General features: G+C 32.2%; 1 protein-coding gene across 6 annotated transcripts in view; it reads right to left on the minus strand.

The window, feature by feature from the left end:
- The window catches only part of CPSF6 (cleavage and polyadenylation specific factor 6), a 69,682-nt gene that overhangs the window by 21,394 nt on the left and 33,226 nt on the right, over positions 1-15,062 (minus strand). For 5 of the 6 annotated variants that reach the window (XM_031940713.1, XM_031940718.1, XM_031940717.1 and 2 more), the window contains one exon: positions 3,784-13,055. The exons of the other annotated variant lie outside the window; for it this stretch is intronic. The gene's annotated coding sequence lies outside the window, so the exon portion shown is untranslated. Of the gene's footprint in view, positions 1-3,783; positions 13,056-15,062 lie in introns of those variants that run through there. 6 annotated transcript variants of the gene reach the window in all.

The following is a 15,062-nucleotide window of genomic DNA, read 5'->3' on the forward strand; positions in this document are numbered from 1 at the left end:
TCCAGTTACCTAATCTCAAAAATCTAAATAAATTACAGCAACTTGAGCAGCATTTCAGATATTCTGAGTCAGAATTTTCAAGAAAAAGGTGGTTGTCTTATGGTATTCTGGCTCTATTTACTGTGTTACTTGGTGAAGTCACTTTGCTGGAGTTTGTTTCTTAATTTGTAATTCAAGAGAGTCCTATCAGATGGCCTTTAAAGTCCCTTACAAAGCTATAATCCTGATTCTGCAATAGATCACTTTCCTAGAAAAATACTTCCAATTCAATGTTCATGTAGAAATTTTCAGTTACATAAGCTGTATTATCAACTGAACGACATATCCAATGTTTGTATTTAAAGGCTCAAATCTTATTTTAATTCTAATGACCAGGAATCGTGGCCCTTAAGAACTGGAAAAAAAAAAATGCATTTCCCTTCCTTCTTAAGAGAGATTTGCGGAAGGAAAGTGCATTAAATATTGCACTATCAAATTAGTCTTTGCTAATCTTTATCCAATTTTATCTTTTAGCTAGCTTCTGCCTTTCTCATTCTTTATATTTTAAAATATAGGAAAAAAATTTAAAATGAAGGCGATATAAATAACATTAGGCTATCTTTGATTATTATGCAGTATTCAAAACTAGAATTCTTTGCTTGACTTATAGATACTTAGCCATTTCTCTTATCAGAGTACCTCTAACCATGGAATAAAGCATGATACAACAAAAAGCACACTGGCTCCCTGTCACTGGCCTGCATCCAGAAAAGTTCAGCTCTAGCACTTGCGGCAGGGAGACTTTACATGAGCCACAACTTCACTACCTCTTACCTTAGGTTTTTCATTTTCAAAATTAAAGAGCTTGCACTAGTCTCCAAGATTTTCTGAATAGCTAGATGGAAGTCCTTGTATCACAAGGCTCCCACTAATGTTTTTGAATTCTCTATGCTTTTTGATTTCCTCTCATTACTCACAATCTGTTCTAAACCTTTTCTTCACTTCCCATCTTACTGAAAGTGATTGGGTCAATCTCTCTAAAGGAAAGACATCTCTCACTCTACAATAAAACCCGGAATAAGTAGTCATTTTCTTTCACAGATTAAGGAAGAGGTGATTATGAGATTAGTCTTGTATTCCTTTTCTCATTTTCTTCACCTCTTCCAATAGTCCCCCTTTCATATAACTTTCATTTTGGGACAATTTGGATCTTTCCCATTTAACCTGCTCATACCACAATAAATCCCAAGTAATATCTTTTTTTCTCATCGTATTCTTTTATTTAATTATCCACATTTAATGCTTCTATGGTCTTCTCCAATCTGGCTTCTGACCCACCACTCTGCTAACATGATATCTATGATGTTACCAATAATCTTTTAGTTGCCAAATCAAGAAGACTTTTAGGCCTCATTTCCCCTTAAATTCTGTGCAATAATTTAAATTGTATCATCATAGTCTGTCCTCCCCAAGCTTTAGGCACACATTTTCTCAAATATTATCTTACCTTTTCAATGGCTCCTCTGCTTCTCTTCTTTTTGATCCTTTAATTAGGAGCATTCTTCAAGGGATGGTTTTCTCCCTAGGAAATCTCAATTTAAATTCAAGGAACTGATTGCCCCCTCAACCCTAAATCAACATGGTTCATTTTGACTAATCTATTTCATGTAACACTCCCAAAGCCTACTGTTAATCTCTTTCTGGATGTCTCACTAGCTACAACAAAATGCTGCCACACTGTAAAATCTTTTCTTGCATATGAAGTCTTTGGGATAATGTTTATCAGCGACATCCCTGAGTCCAAAATGTAAACCAGGTTAGTGAAGTTTAGGGCATATTGCCAAACTGTGTTCAAGAATGATTTAACTATTTCCACCAGTGGAATATTAAGGGCACACTCTTTGACACCGCCATTATCTACAATCGACCCACGCTGTTTTTCATGGACTCTGTATGAAATTTCCTTATTTGATCACAATCTACTGCCATCCTATAGCTCCCTAGACTTCCCAACACCCAATATGTGACCTTCAAATGCTCCTTCTCTTTTACACCACACTCATCTTATCTCTACTCACTGAGTATAGCATCTTTATCCCTCATTCGCTCATATCGAAGATATGCCTTCTACCACTCTCCACCTATCTCTCCTTGCCAAATGATCCCAATTCCATCCTGTTTTCTCCAGCAAATTGCCCTTTTTTCCTCTTATAACAAAGTCAACTATGTCCCTCACACATACATACAAACTGCACCCTTATTACATCAACTCTGGAAGCTCCCTTCCCCTTCAAATATAAAATTATACTTAGCTAACCAAATCCTTCATAACCTGGTCCACTACCACTTTTCCAGTATTCTTTCACCTTACTCACCTCCCCCTACCCTACAATCTAATAATACAGTAGATTATCTAACGCGACTAGGTTATTTTTACTATTTCCCATCTATCCCTCATCTGAGTCGATAAATATCCTACAAGTTTCAGCCAAAACCTGCCCTTCTACAATTATATCCTTTCCCAACTTTTTCAATGCTAATGCTTTTGAATACCTCCAATTTATCCAGTATATAATTTATAATCATTTGATGTTGTCTTAACTGTGACCTAAAGAACAGGGACTGTCTGCCTTTTCTTCATATCCTATGCTTTAGCATAGTGCCTGACATAAAATAAGCACTTAATGTTTATTTACTGTCTTTCTTCTCACAGGCCTCAAAATTGTCATCCTCCCTTTTCTGTCATATTGGTCAATTTGATGGATGTGAAGTGGAATTTCAGCATTGCTTTAATTTGCAGTTCTAAGTTGGAGAGGGCCAGAACTTTGGAGAAGTATATTTGAAACAAGGTATTAACTCAGTAGAATTGATGAGATAATGGTTTTCTACTTCACATATATACTGAATATTCACACATAATTACTATGCCGTAATGATGTAATTACAATAAGGTATATAAGAGCTAAGGAAGACTGGAAGATAGACATTCTATCTTGGTGACTGTCCTTTCTGCACTAAGATCAAGGCTGGTCCTGAGGTCCTCCAGAAAGCTAGCACGAGAACTACACTAAAGTGACTTAGCGTACTTTTTTTTTGGGGGGAAGGGGCGGGATGATGGTTAAGAGCATTGCTGCTATAGGGGTTTTGGCAAAAAACTTTTTATATTCTTTTGGCTTATCAATCCCAATCCATAAAAAAAAATTGCTTCTTGTTCTTTTATATTTGAATCATTTCCTTCAGTGATTTATCAGAACTTGATGCAAGGGCTTCTACACCACCCCCACCCCCAGACCAATTTTTTCAATTTTCTATAATCAAAATGTCATTTCTATCTAAAGATCAAGAACTATCTATTGTGAATCATCTCTTCTTTAATTATATTATCTTTTAAACCTAGGTCACATATCTAAATTTACGTTGTTATATGGTGCAAAATGCTAGTCAATCTGAGAGTTTTCTATTTTCCCCAATACTTGTATATATTTGAGTTTATTAAACACTAAGTTTAATAGCTTTTGGATGTTGTTTAACTAAATGTTTTATTGATATTTTTCTGGTTTCACCAATACCAAATAGTTTTGATGGATCAATTATGCTGGTACTAGTTCTTTCTAACTATTTGTTGTTATTTTGTCTGGTTCCATAAATTAACACTTAGAAAATCTAGCTTAGTATATCAATAAATTTGCAAAACCATTTAAGTAGTACCATTGTTCATTACATTATCACGTCAACCATGAACAATTTTTGTTACTTTTAAAGTTGTATTTATAATCCCTGTCTTAAAAGCTGGATTACTAGACATTTTATACATGATTTTGAATGTTTTTTTTTTTTTTTTTTTTTTCTATCACCTCCTGCTGACTGCTGGGGAAAGCAGAATGTTATTTTATATTGTTTAATGAATTTAATGTTTTGAATAATCTTTTGCTTCTTTCTCTCAAACCTATTTGCAAAAATGCAATTTTCCCCCTTTGCCTATTTTGCTTACTGCTTTCTAAACACTTCTAGAACTATAATGAATTGATTTACTGTGATTATCTTTTTTTGGATTATCTCTGATCTTTTTCAAAGGTTTCTAACAATTTCAGCAGATACTATAAAATTAATTGTAGATGCTAACCTAATCTAATTTCCCTAATCTCTTTTAGACAGTTTACTACATTATGGAAAGGCTCAGGAGTGAGGTTTAGACTGTTTCAATTTTTTCCCCTAATCTGTTGATTTCTTCTTTTTGCTTATGTTTGCAATTTTCCTAACATTTAAAACATTCCTGGAGAAAACCAATCTAATATTTTTCATTCTTTTAAATGTTTTAATAGATCCTGCTCTCACTCAACAATCTAAAACCATAAAGATCCTAAACTTGATTTTCTAACTTCAATTGTCCCCGATATTAGTCACCATTTTTGTAATCTTACCTTTGATCTTTCTTGTCTGTCCTATATCTTACTCAAATTTCTTCTAGTCTAATCTCACCACTTAAATGCATCATTGCAAAAGCTTAAGTGGTCTACCTCCACTCCTTTCTTCCAAACTAACTTTTTAAGCACTCCCATAACAATAAAACCCCACATATATATCACAACTTTATTCAAAAGTTCCCAGTTTTCTCCTGAGCCAAAGCCACTCCTTTGCCACCCAACAATCTGAAGCCAGTCTCATTCTCAGGCTACTCCTGGACCACAATGCACTACTGTCCTTGAATACTTCCCTCTCTACTCATCCTCTGCATGCATTTTTTACAACATTCTTTCACTTCTCTCATAACCGAAGTAATCTTTCCACATTATTTGTACTTACTATGTAACGATTATTTTGCTAATTCTGTTAGGCTAAATTCCAATCTGTTATCATGTGTATTATCTCATATATGCTGAACTGAATTGAACCTATCAAAAACACAATGAAAACTTGTGAGCCCAACTAGGAAGAAAGCCGAGACTGGCAAATCTCTCAATATGGAAATTCCACACTAACAGAATCCTCATTAAGTTCAACATCGGTGAGCTCTAAGGAGGTAGGCCTTAATTGCCTCTATAGAGTGGTAAACTGGTCCTGGTCAGAAACAAAATAGCACAATGCTCTCAAAAAAATTACTATTAAGATCAGGACTATGGGTGTCCTTTATATTTCCAGCTTTGGTAAAATGGGGAGACTCAGGTTTAAAGGGTGTTGATTTGGCAGTTCAAGAGCAAAAAGTGAAGATGTCTAGATATTCTAGAAAGAGAGTCAAGTCTAAATAAGTGATGTAAAATCCATTTCTTGCCATGTAAAACTTAATTTATGGTCTTATTTTTATGGAAGCAAAAAGATTTGTATTAAATGTTCCCCTGTTCAAAAAGGCCAGTTTTAAGAATTAACTATTAGTGGCCATAGCCTTGCCAGCCACACCATGGATAAGAAAAATTCCTCTTTGAGAAGCACTTCTGTATTCTGATAACTCAGAGAACAGGAGAGGGACCAGTAATCAATTAAACAAGACACATTCGACTTTTTTGCTTATTAACAAAGTACTAACCAGTATGATTTGCTAACAGCTGCTGCTCTACAGACCTTATGTTGTAAAAACATCCTACTTACATTTTAGTAAGAAAAATCTCTTTTTGAAAAGTGAGGTATAAACAACTGAATGAATTTAAGTTTATTCAGAAGGCTTAAACAAAGAAAAAAATATCCAATTATGAAAAGACCATTTTGTGATGTACAAACAAGCATTAATGCTAATATGTACAAACTAGCCAATTATATACAAAGTATCAGAAATCATCTAGTAGAGGGGAAAATGTAATATAGCTAAATTGCTTAACTTGATTTTTTTCACAATGATAACAAAACCATTTCCAATGTTTAAATCAACTTTTTAAACCTAGTTTTAGTTATTGTGGAATTTAGGTTTTTAAAAAAATGCTTTTCTAATAATCCCACTACCTATGGCAGAAGCTACCAGAGTGAAAACACCTAGGAAATAAGTTCAACTCACAACGACTTTTTAAGGTTTAAAAACTCCAAATTTCCTCAAGTAACAAAAATTGAATTGCTCTGAAAAATAAGTATTATATTGGATTACAATCATAAAGGTTAAAGGGACCTTGAATCTGAAGATCCAGAGAGAGGCCTGCTTTTAAATTACATTTTTCTAATTTTGGAATGTCCAAAGTTACACAAGTGATAAGAAGCCAAGATACAGTTTTTCACTTTTGGTGACTATCAAATCCACTATTTTCCCCTCACTGCCTCCTAACAGTAGTTTCATCATTTAAATATCACAATAAAACCTTAACAAGAATCTATTAAGAATCCTTAATTATCAAATTTCTTTTCTTAAACAAACAAGAAAACACACTATTAGGGATTGACTTAAAAAAAAAAAAGACTACTTTTACAGGAGTTTCTGTACAAATTCAATCCAACATCCTACTGATGGATATCTTATTGTCTTATATTTCAAAAAATATTGGTATAGTGGTTTTATAATCCACTGAAACTCATAAATTTAGCTCTCCTCTTCAAATTTTCTCCCATCTATGGATATGCACCTAAAGTTAACAAATAACTTTACTGATTCCTTTCAATAACTCGTAACCACTGGATTTCTCACTTGAACAAAAAGCACAATGGTGCATTTGATTTACACTGGCATTGACAGCTAGTTATGTGGATTCTAGTTATACTGATGAGTCTAACATAAAAACAGAATAACCATACATGACATACTTGAAAAGTATTATATAAAAATATAATCCCAATTTAAATACTCCCTCAAAATAACTTTGATCAATTATTGTATTTCTAAGAGGAAATAATCTTGGGAAGCAATAAATAACTGTACCAGGAGGATAAGAGCTAGCTGTCATGAATAAAAAGGCAAGTTATTTGCCTCCAAGAGAATGAGTAAAGAAAAAAGGGTTTAAGCATCATAAGAAATAGTTCATGAGAACCAAGGTCAAATTGTCCTTCTGGGGTTAACTGTGAATAAGCCTTATCTATAGTTATTCCTAACTTAAATGTGAGGAATTTTTTGAGGGGAACTGAAGACTTTAGACAACGTGAAAAAAAAAAAAAATTGTCAGACTTGTGATTCCAATGTTTTGGAGAAGTCATAGTTGTAAAAGTTGGTGAAAGATTGTACCAGACAACTTCCCTTTCATTACTTTTGAAGGTCAAAGAAGTAACCCTAGATGTGCTCTTACTAATAGTCAATACATATGTTAGTGTTAATATGTTATCTGGCCAGCAACAATAGAATTGGGTTTTGAGATTGAGGAGATAAATAATTTATGAAAAATCCTCAGTATTCCCGAGATGGGGAGCTTGAATTAATTTATTAAAAGACTTTTCACCTTTTGGTAATTTATAAGGCAATTGTCAAACAAATCACTTAACTGGCTCTATATATGGACAAAGAATAAAGGTAGTGAGTCCTTGGATGAATGGGAGAAGGAAACTGCTGGGAAAACAAAGAACCGCATACTACTATAAACTCTGCCAAAAGGCCTGGCATATGGCTACTTGTTCTGGAGATTTTTTTTCAACCTCTGATCCAACAAAGCCTTTACAAAAATTCATCTGGATTCATTAAGCATTTAGTTCTTATACAAAGGATCAAGTACAAATAAATCTGGTGGGGGAAGAGGGGGATTTTATGAGTCTAATTCCAGTTTTTATTCCAAGTTGACTTAGGAAAAAAAAAGCTCACTGAAACCAAACTCATAAATTGAATTCTTTAAAGATTTTCACAGACATAATCTACAAAAATAAGTGTGTTTACTTAAAACAGAATAAAACTGAGTTTACAATTTCTCCCCAAATAATTACTTTAATCAAAAAGTGATGAGGAACTATGAATGGTACAAAACATTATGATTTTCAAATTCATCTTCAAATTCACTAGTATTAAGTCAAGGACTAGAAAAATCTAAGTATCCCAACTCCTAATCCAGTGAGCTACTATGCCAAATGGCCTTCGGTATTAGCACAGGGGAAAACCACACCTTCCTAGTATGAAATAGTCTTATTTCTGATACAGTATATAATCTTATTAGTTTTACTATGCAATGCCAATAGTGTATGATTTATGACTTTATAAAATGTTACAAGAAAAACTAAAAAGGACAGACTGCAAAGTATTTATCAAAACTGTATTTTATTTTTTCAATACAAGATAAATACCATGCTTGTTACTACTGCAGTTTAAGGCCAACAAAGGCCATATAGCAAACTGCTCAACAGTCACCTAAATGCAAAAGAAAGAAAAGTAAAGATGGAAAGTGGACATTAACACAAAATTCCAACTACAAACACTTTTTTAAAAATGGAATGAGATTTCAAAGAAGCTAATCTGAAAGTCTAGTTCACCTGGACAGGACATTAAAACGATGTCCATTTTATCAAATACCACCTTACCTTTGCACAGACATCTTATGAAATCACCATATATTCAATAGCTAAAGATGTATGACTTTCTTTGGCCTGCTGGTATTATTATTTACAAACTCTTATTCAGGAATTCAAATAGACACTGGTTACATGGGGTACAATTTTTTGTCAGGGGACTTGTAACAGAAATCACACTAAAATTTGATATGGTTGTACAGTATCACTATCAGTTTTCTATACAACCTGGGCCAAGGTGACAATATAATGATAAACAAGTAACTTTTAAGGCTAGTCATCAATGTTAGATGTATTCCTTAAAATGATTATTTACTACAGAGAATCCTCTCTCCCTTTATTTACCACCTGAGTACTATAGTTTTTCCTTGAAACACACCATCAAGCAAAATGAATTTACCATTATTTTTTCAAAATATTTTCAAATCATGTAACATGGAACGCCAGAGTGTTATGCAGCAACAATGTGACAATAAAAACCAGTGTTCAAAAACATCCTTTATACTAATTGCAGGCATCTATCTATTTATAAAATACTTAACAATAAGACATCAATTCAAAATGGAGCTATATGATATATCCATGTGGAAAACTTGGTCTTATTTAATACAATAGAAATGGCCCTTTTGGGGAACTTTTGTGACTTCATTCAAATTGGTTCTACCAGAAGTCAGATTTCTAAAGATTTCCTTTCACAAATGCCCAATGCAGTAGGAAATAATTCTAGTATTCTCAGTCTATACCAAGTATATATTTCCCACATAGAAAAAACAAGCAGTTTCAAGTGTTGCACATTGAAATAGCAAACATCAACCACCCAAAGGTCTAAATAAGAAACAATGGTTAAGACAAACACTAAATCAATCCAAGTAGGATAAGTATAACACAATTACCTGAATATTTTCAATATTCATAAAAATCCACGTTGCTTCTTCCCAATGCTAGGAAAGACAAGTATAAGAATTTCCTCCTAGAAGCCTAGACAAAATTGTTTCTTCATTTTTTCTACCACTTTTAAGATATTCTAACTTTTTACAATGAATTGTCACTTGGTCTATGTCAGATGTTTTACATCAGAAACATAAATGTTATACTTAAGGCCACATCTCAATTTACTCAATTTCTTTTTATAATGTTCATTTTATAAGAAACTAGTCTAAGGCTTCCAAGAGTCAATTTGTATAAAAAAAATTTTTTTAAAGGCATTATTTTGAAAAGGTGACAAGGAAATACATTAATTATTGTAAGAATAGGAAATCAGAAATTCTTTCTGAAAAATCACTACATATACTTTTACCATAAATGGCAAATATATACAACATATATGTCTGTAGTTATCCACATACAACTGGGAAAAACATTTACAGAGGATGTAGGGATGCAACTAGTCATTATAACCAATTTTAAAAAATACAGTCTTCTTAAACCTGTGAGAACATCAACAATGTAGTGTCAAAAAATGAAATCACAACACAAATGTCCTCTTTAAATAACTTAAGCTGGAGCTTAAACAGAAAAAAACAAAAACAAAAACAAAAAAAAACACCTCTTATCTTACAAAGTACAGAAAATGTAATGATCGTTTAGGTATGACAGCCAAAATGTTGAAAGTATTCTCAACAGAAAGGCCTATCAGCAGCATCTTTTCTTGTAAAATGATGTGTAATTTTAGATTATTGGCACATTAAATACAGTGGGGATAGAGGAGAGAAGCCCCTTTGAATACCCCACTTTCATGATATAAGATTGTGGCAGCTTTCTATTAAAGCCTCCACATATATTCAGAAATAACTGACCTTTAATGACAAGTAAAGAAACATTCTCCACAGGAGACTAATTAAAAAAAATAATCTTAGTTATTTCACATATCTTTTTTTGAATGGTTCTCAGAATTTCAATTAATTAAGAACCACCTTTGTTAAAAAGGACACAAAATGGAATACAAATATAAATGAATGTTACCCTTTGACACATATTTTACTTGACCAAATTCCATAAGCCAACAAGCATTTGCAATTTGATGACATTGGAAAAAAAAAAAAAAAAAACAAACCCTGAAAATTTTACCACATTTACGCAAATAAGGTACCATCCAGGTGCTACAACAGTAATGAAAATGGCCAATAGCATTCTATTTAAGATTAACAAGCACTATTATTTTCAAATTAAACTAAAGCTTGAAACCACATTCTTTACAATTATGAATCAAGAAACAATGAAAGGCTCTGGAATATTTTTCTTTTTGGTGTCTATAAAAGGGCTGACCTCTTTGGATTTTTTTTTTAATAATGCAAAACAAGAAAACAGTTTTCAGTAACATTAGAGTTGATAAAATAATTTGACTAGGCCATAAATAGATTTGAGAGGGAGATGGAAGGAACATTAAAGAGGGTAAATTCATCCCATACATTCATGAAAAACTAGGTAGTAAAGGAGTCAACTGACACAATTCAACTGTAAACTAAATTGGACTTCTTTCCAGCAACAATTACTTAATAAAATGAATCAGCAATTCTGAAACAAGTTTTGGTACACTCTGCCCACAGCACAGAGGTCATATTAAGAGAAAGTGGGGGTGAAAACTGGTAGTATATTAGCAAAGCTTTCTTGCTGAACAGGTAATAAAGTCTAAAATATGTATAATTTTCCACATAAATGCTTGTAAAATGTCTTGATCTTTCTGATTCCATTTAACATTAAGACAAAATTTTATTCTTACGGACACTTTAACTTACCTGTGAGTTGTCCTCTTAATATTAACTACTTCCCTTGCAACAAGTATACATTGAATATCAATTCCCATTGTGTATTTTGAATGATATTTTAACAAAGAAACATCAAAACTATTTGAAACTCCTATGCACAAACTAGGAAAATAAAAAATCACAAAGCCTTAATACAACTTCCAAGTTACATTTTTTAAAAAGGAAGCATCACTTTAAACAAAATTAAAGCAACATATAAAAATTACTTCTGATAGCAAAGTTTTGACAAACATCAATGATCCCATGCATGAACATTCCAGTCACCAAAAAACTCTTTTAAAAATTAGAAATACTTGGACAATTTCCAAAATAAAAGGCTATTTGGGAGGATATGATCTGATGTTAAAGAATCAAAGCCAGTGGTCTGCAGCTGCACATTACCCAAGTTCTTGGTAAAAACTGTCTAGAATCTGTGTCATTGGAGAGAATCCCTCTTTTAAATTGAGCCCCTGAGGCTTTAAAATTTATGCTAAAAACAAAAGCTAACACTCAGGCATGTTGAGGAAAAGACATTTCTGGATGAACTGTGATTTATACTATATTCTAAGGAATGATTTTCATAAACAAAAATCTAATTAAAGTGACATTCTGTTAATGCAGAACAAATGTCATTTTTTTTGCTCTTTTCCCAAAACTGATAGGCCATGCAAGCCAGTTGCTTTAAAAACATACCTTCATATAACATTTTTTTAAAAAGTAGGCTTGCAAAAACCTCAGATGATGAATTTTGTAGCATGAACCAACAGGTTGCATGAATGCAAAGATCTATTTTTTTTTAAATAAAGGGAGGATATGAATATTAACAGAAAAAGTTGAGAATAAAATCTAGTATCTTAAGAAAAGATGTTCGTGAAAAATCCACATTATTTGAAAAATCAAAACTAAGACTCTCTTTACTCACACTTATCTGGTGCACAGCTGTATACATACTCTCTATGGCTTCAAAATACACCAAAAGCACCTTTTCAGATATAATCTGCAAACAATGGCAGCACCTCAATTGCCAAGATGTTTCTTCAATGCTAATGGTTTACAATGAAATGTTCCTTTATACATTCGTGTTATAATTAAGTTGCATACCATGGCAGATAATACAGATGTTGAACCCAAAGATTTTTGACCCCTAACATAGACTGGATTACTTGGATCACAATGTTAGTCAAACTGCAGTTTTACAATTTTACATACCATTTAGTAAATTCACAAGCCAACTAGGTAAAAATAGCTAGAAAAGCAGGATATAGAAATATTAAATACTCCATGTAATTACCTATTCTAATATCAAAATCAAGTGCAAGAGACACTTAATTAGTATGTTTAATCCACTGAACGCAAGATTAGGTTGATGCATATCCAAAAACTATTGCGATGCTTTTTTTTTAAAGGACAGTATAAATGTTGTCATAATAACATTATCTTCAAATATTGCTGAACACAAGACTTTCCCTGAGGTGTAAACATCAAATAACTTGAACAGCTTTACACATCAGCCCCATTAAACAGTTTATTACAACACTACATCTATTGTAATCAAAGTGGTGCTGTTTACAGACATTATCATATGAACATTTTAACAAGAACAAACTACTATAAAAACAAGCATTTACTTGACTTTTCTTCCAATTGCTTGCACATTATAATGGCCAAATGTATATAACCAGTAATAAAGTTGCAAAAGCTATAACTTTTAAATCACACAGGTTTCCTTCAAATAAAACAGTTAAGCAACATAAAAAGTAAAAGTAGAGCTACTGGTTACCATTTATGCAGATTTGCTTTATTCAGATCTATTCCTGTTCATTTTATCCATGAATCCTTACAGGTTCAGTTCAATCACAAGAAGCAAACTGCTGGACAAGCGTCATTTTCCCCCATGAAGAATGTTTCTTGTCTTGCAAGGTGTTCCTCTTCCTTCAGCTGTAATGTGTCAAAATTTGTGATGTAGATTTTGCTATTCCCCATAATACACAGAAAAAATGTTGGCTTAACTATACAGACACAAGTCGTGCATCTACTTCACCATCATGTAATCTAACACAAAATAAGCAATATGGAAACAGTAGCTGTTTGTTTGTTGGCAGAGAAGCTCAAATCAACAAATCATCTCACCTCTTACATTTTTCACCCATATTACGTTCTTTCTCCTTCCCCATCTAAATGAAATTTTAGTGGCTTAAAAAACATATGCACCAATTACAAAGCAGCTACTGTCTCTCTGTGATGATGGAAACATTTAGATCTTTTCCTAAAGAAGGCATACTACAAAAATAAATGAATGAGTGCTTGGATGATTTGACTGTATATTTCATCCACCCATATAACCAATTCTAAATTAATTCATTTAACAATTAAAAGGCTGAACTGAAAATAAAATGATTCTTTACATCTTAGTTATATTTATTTAATGACATACAGGAAGAATATCTGTAATCATAAATCATATGCTGCTTCATGTTACAAAAAGTGTAAGTAGGTAGAGATAAAAATGGGCAATATAACTAAATATGATGACATCTAAATACAAATTTTTAGACATAATACAAATGGAAAACATTTACTTGAATTTCCACCCCATTCCACCCAAATTTCTAAACCAGCATTACTGGCTAAAAATAAGACATGATTTAATTTTTTAAAAAAATCTACAAAGTTTACTTCAAATTATTGACTTTAAAAGCTCACAAATAAATGGCATAATGATAAAATTTAAAAGTTAATAAAAATCCATTACATAATTTGCATATTTCAGGTAATCACAATTTAAACATCCAACAACTTCATAAGTACTAAAAGCAATTTTTTCCAGTAACAATTATAATTTGTAATTTTAACACCAGATATTTAAAAGATAATTCCATAAAAGACCATTCAAAAGTTCTTGTAAGGACTCCTTCAATAGTGAAGAAAATTTAAGTAACCGTAAGACATACTTGATGGTAAAAAGGTAGTCTGTTTTGAAATACTCTGCTGTGTGGAATTTCCTCAAGTCAAAACTTAAACTTACTATTAATATACAAAATGGATTAAGAATCCCTGCTCTTTATTGAGAAGTTTCATAAATAGGTTGTTTTTTTATCTTCCCAACTAATTTGGAAGATCTTACAGGTAAGGATTGGTATCTCATCTTTCGCCTCCCAGTGCGTTCCATACAGCTAGCACTGAATAAACGTTTGGTGATAATGATGATGATGATGATGATGAGTCTGACTATAGAAATATAGGTGTGTTTGCGTGTAGAGGGGTTGAAGCTTGAAAACTACTCTATTCTTTCTTCTCTAAAATAATTCCCAAATCCTCAGAACTATTTTTGAAGATTTTATATTCAAACTGAAAAAACACACTTAAGAATTTCTAATATTTTATTTTATTGCATTTCTAATTATTGAACTTTTGAGAGAGTTATCAATTCTGAATTAAATCCAAAATTGTAGTTTGATTTTTTCTGCCTCCTCCTCCCACCCCCATTCTTCACATTGCATATTCTTGGATAGAGAAAGTATTAAAGGAATGCAATGCAAAGTATAAAGGTAAAGCAAATGTTTAGATATAACAACATGTTACATAACAAAAATCAATTTTGGGAGTTGTGTGAACTAAAACATCAAAAAGAAAATATTTCATACCCCTCCACACACATAACACTTCACATACATTAGCATTTTATATTTTTCAGTTTTTAAACATATTATTTCTTAACTTTTCTGGGAAGGCCTTTAAAATGTATAGTACAAATTTCTATTTATAAAACAGGGTTGTTTCGTCATCTTATAAAAAATTTTTTTAAAAACCCAACTTGAACCCTTAAAAAATAATCATACAGAACATAAAAATTATGGGAACATTCCAATATAATTTTTAATCTTTGTTTCTAAACACTTCACATATTTATTAGTCACTTAGAAATACAAATTTCACAATATCTCA

This window comes from Sarcophilus harrisii, chromosome 5 (genome assembly GCF_902635505.1).
Source record: "Sarcophilus harrisii chromosome 5, mSarHar1.11, whole genome shotgun sequence".
Classification (NCBI taxonomy): Eukaryota; Metazoa; Chordata; class Mammalia; order Dasyuromorphia; family Dasyuridae; genus Sarcophilus; species Sarcophilus harrisii.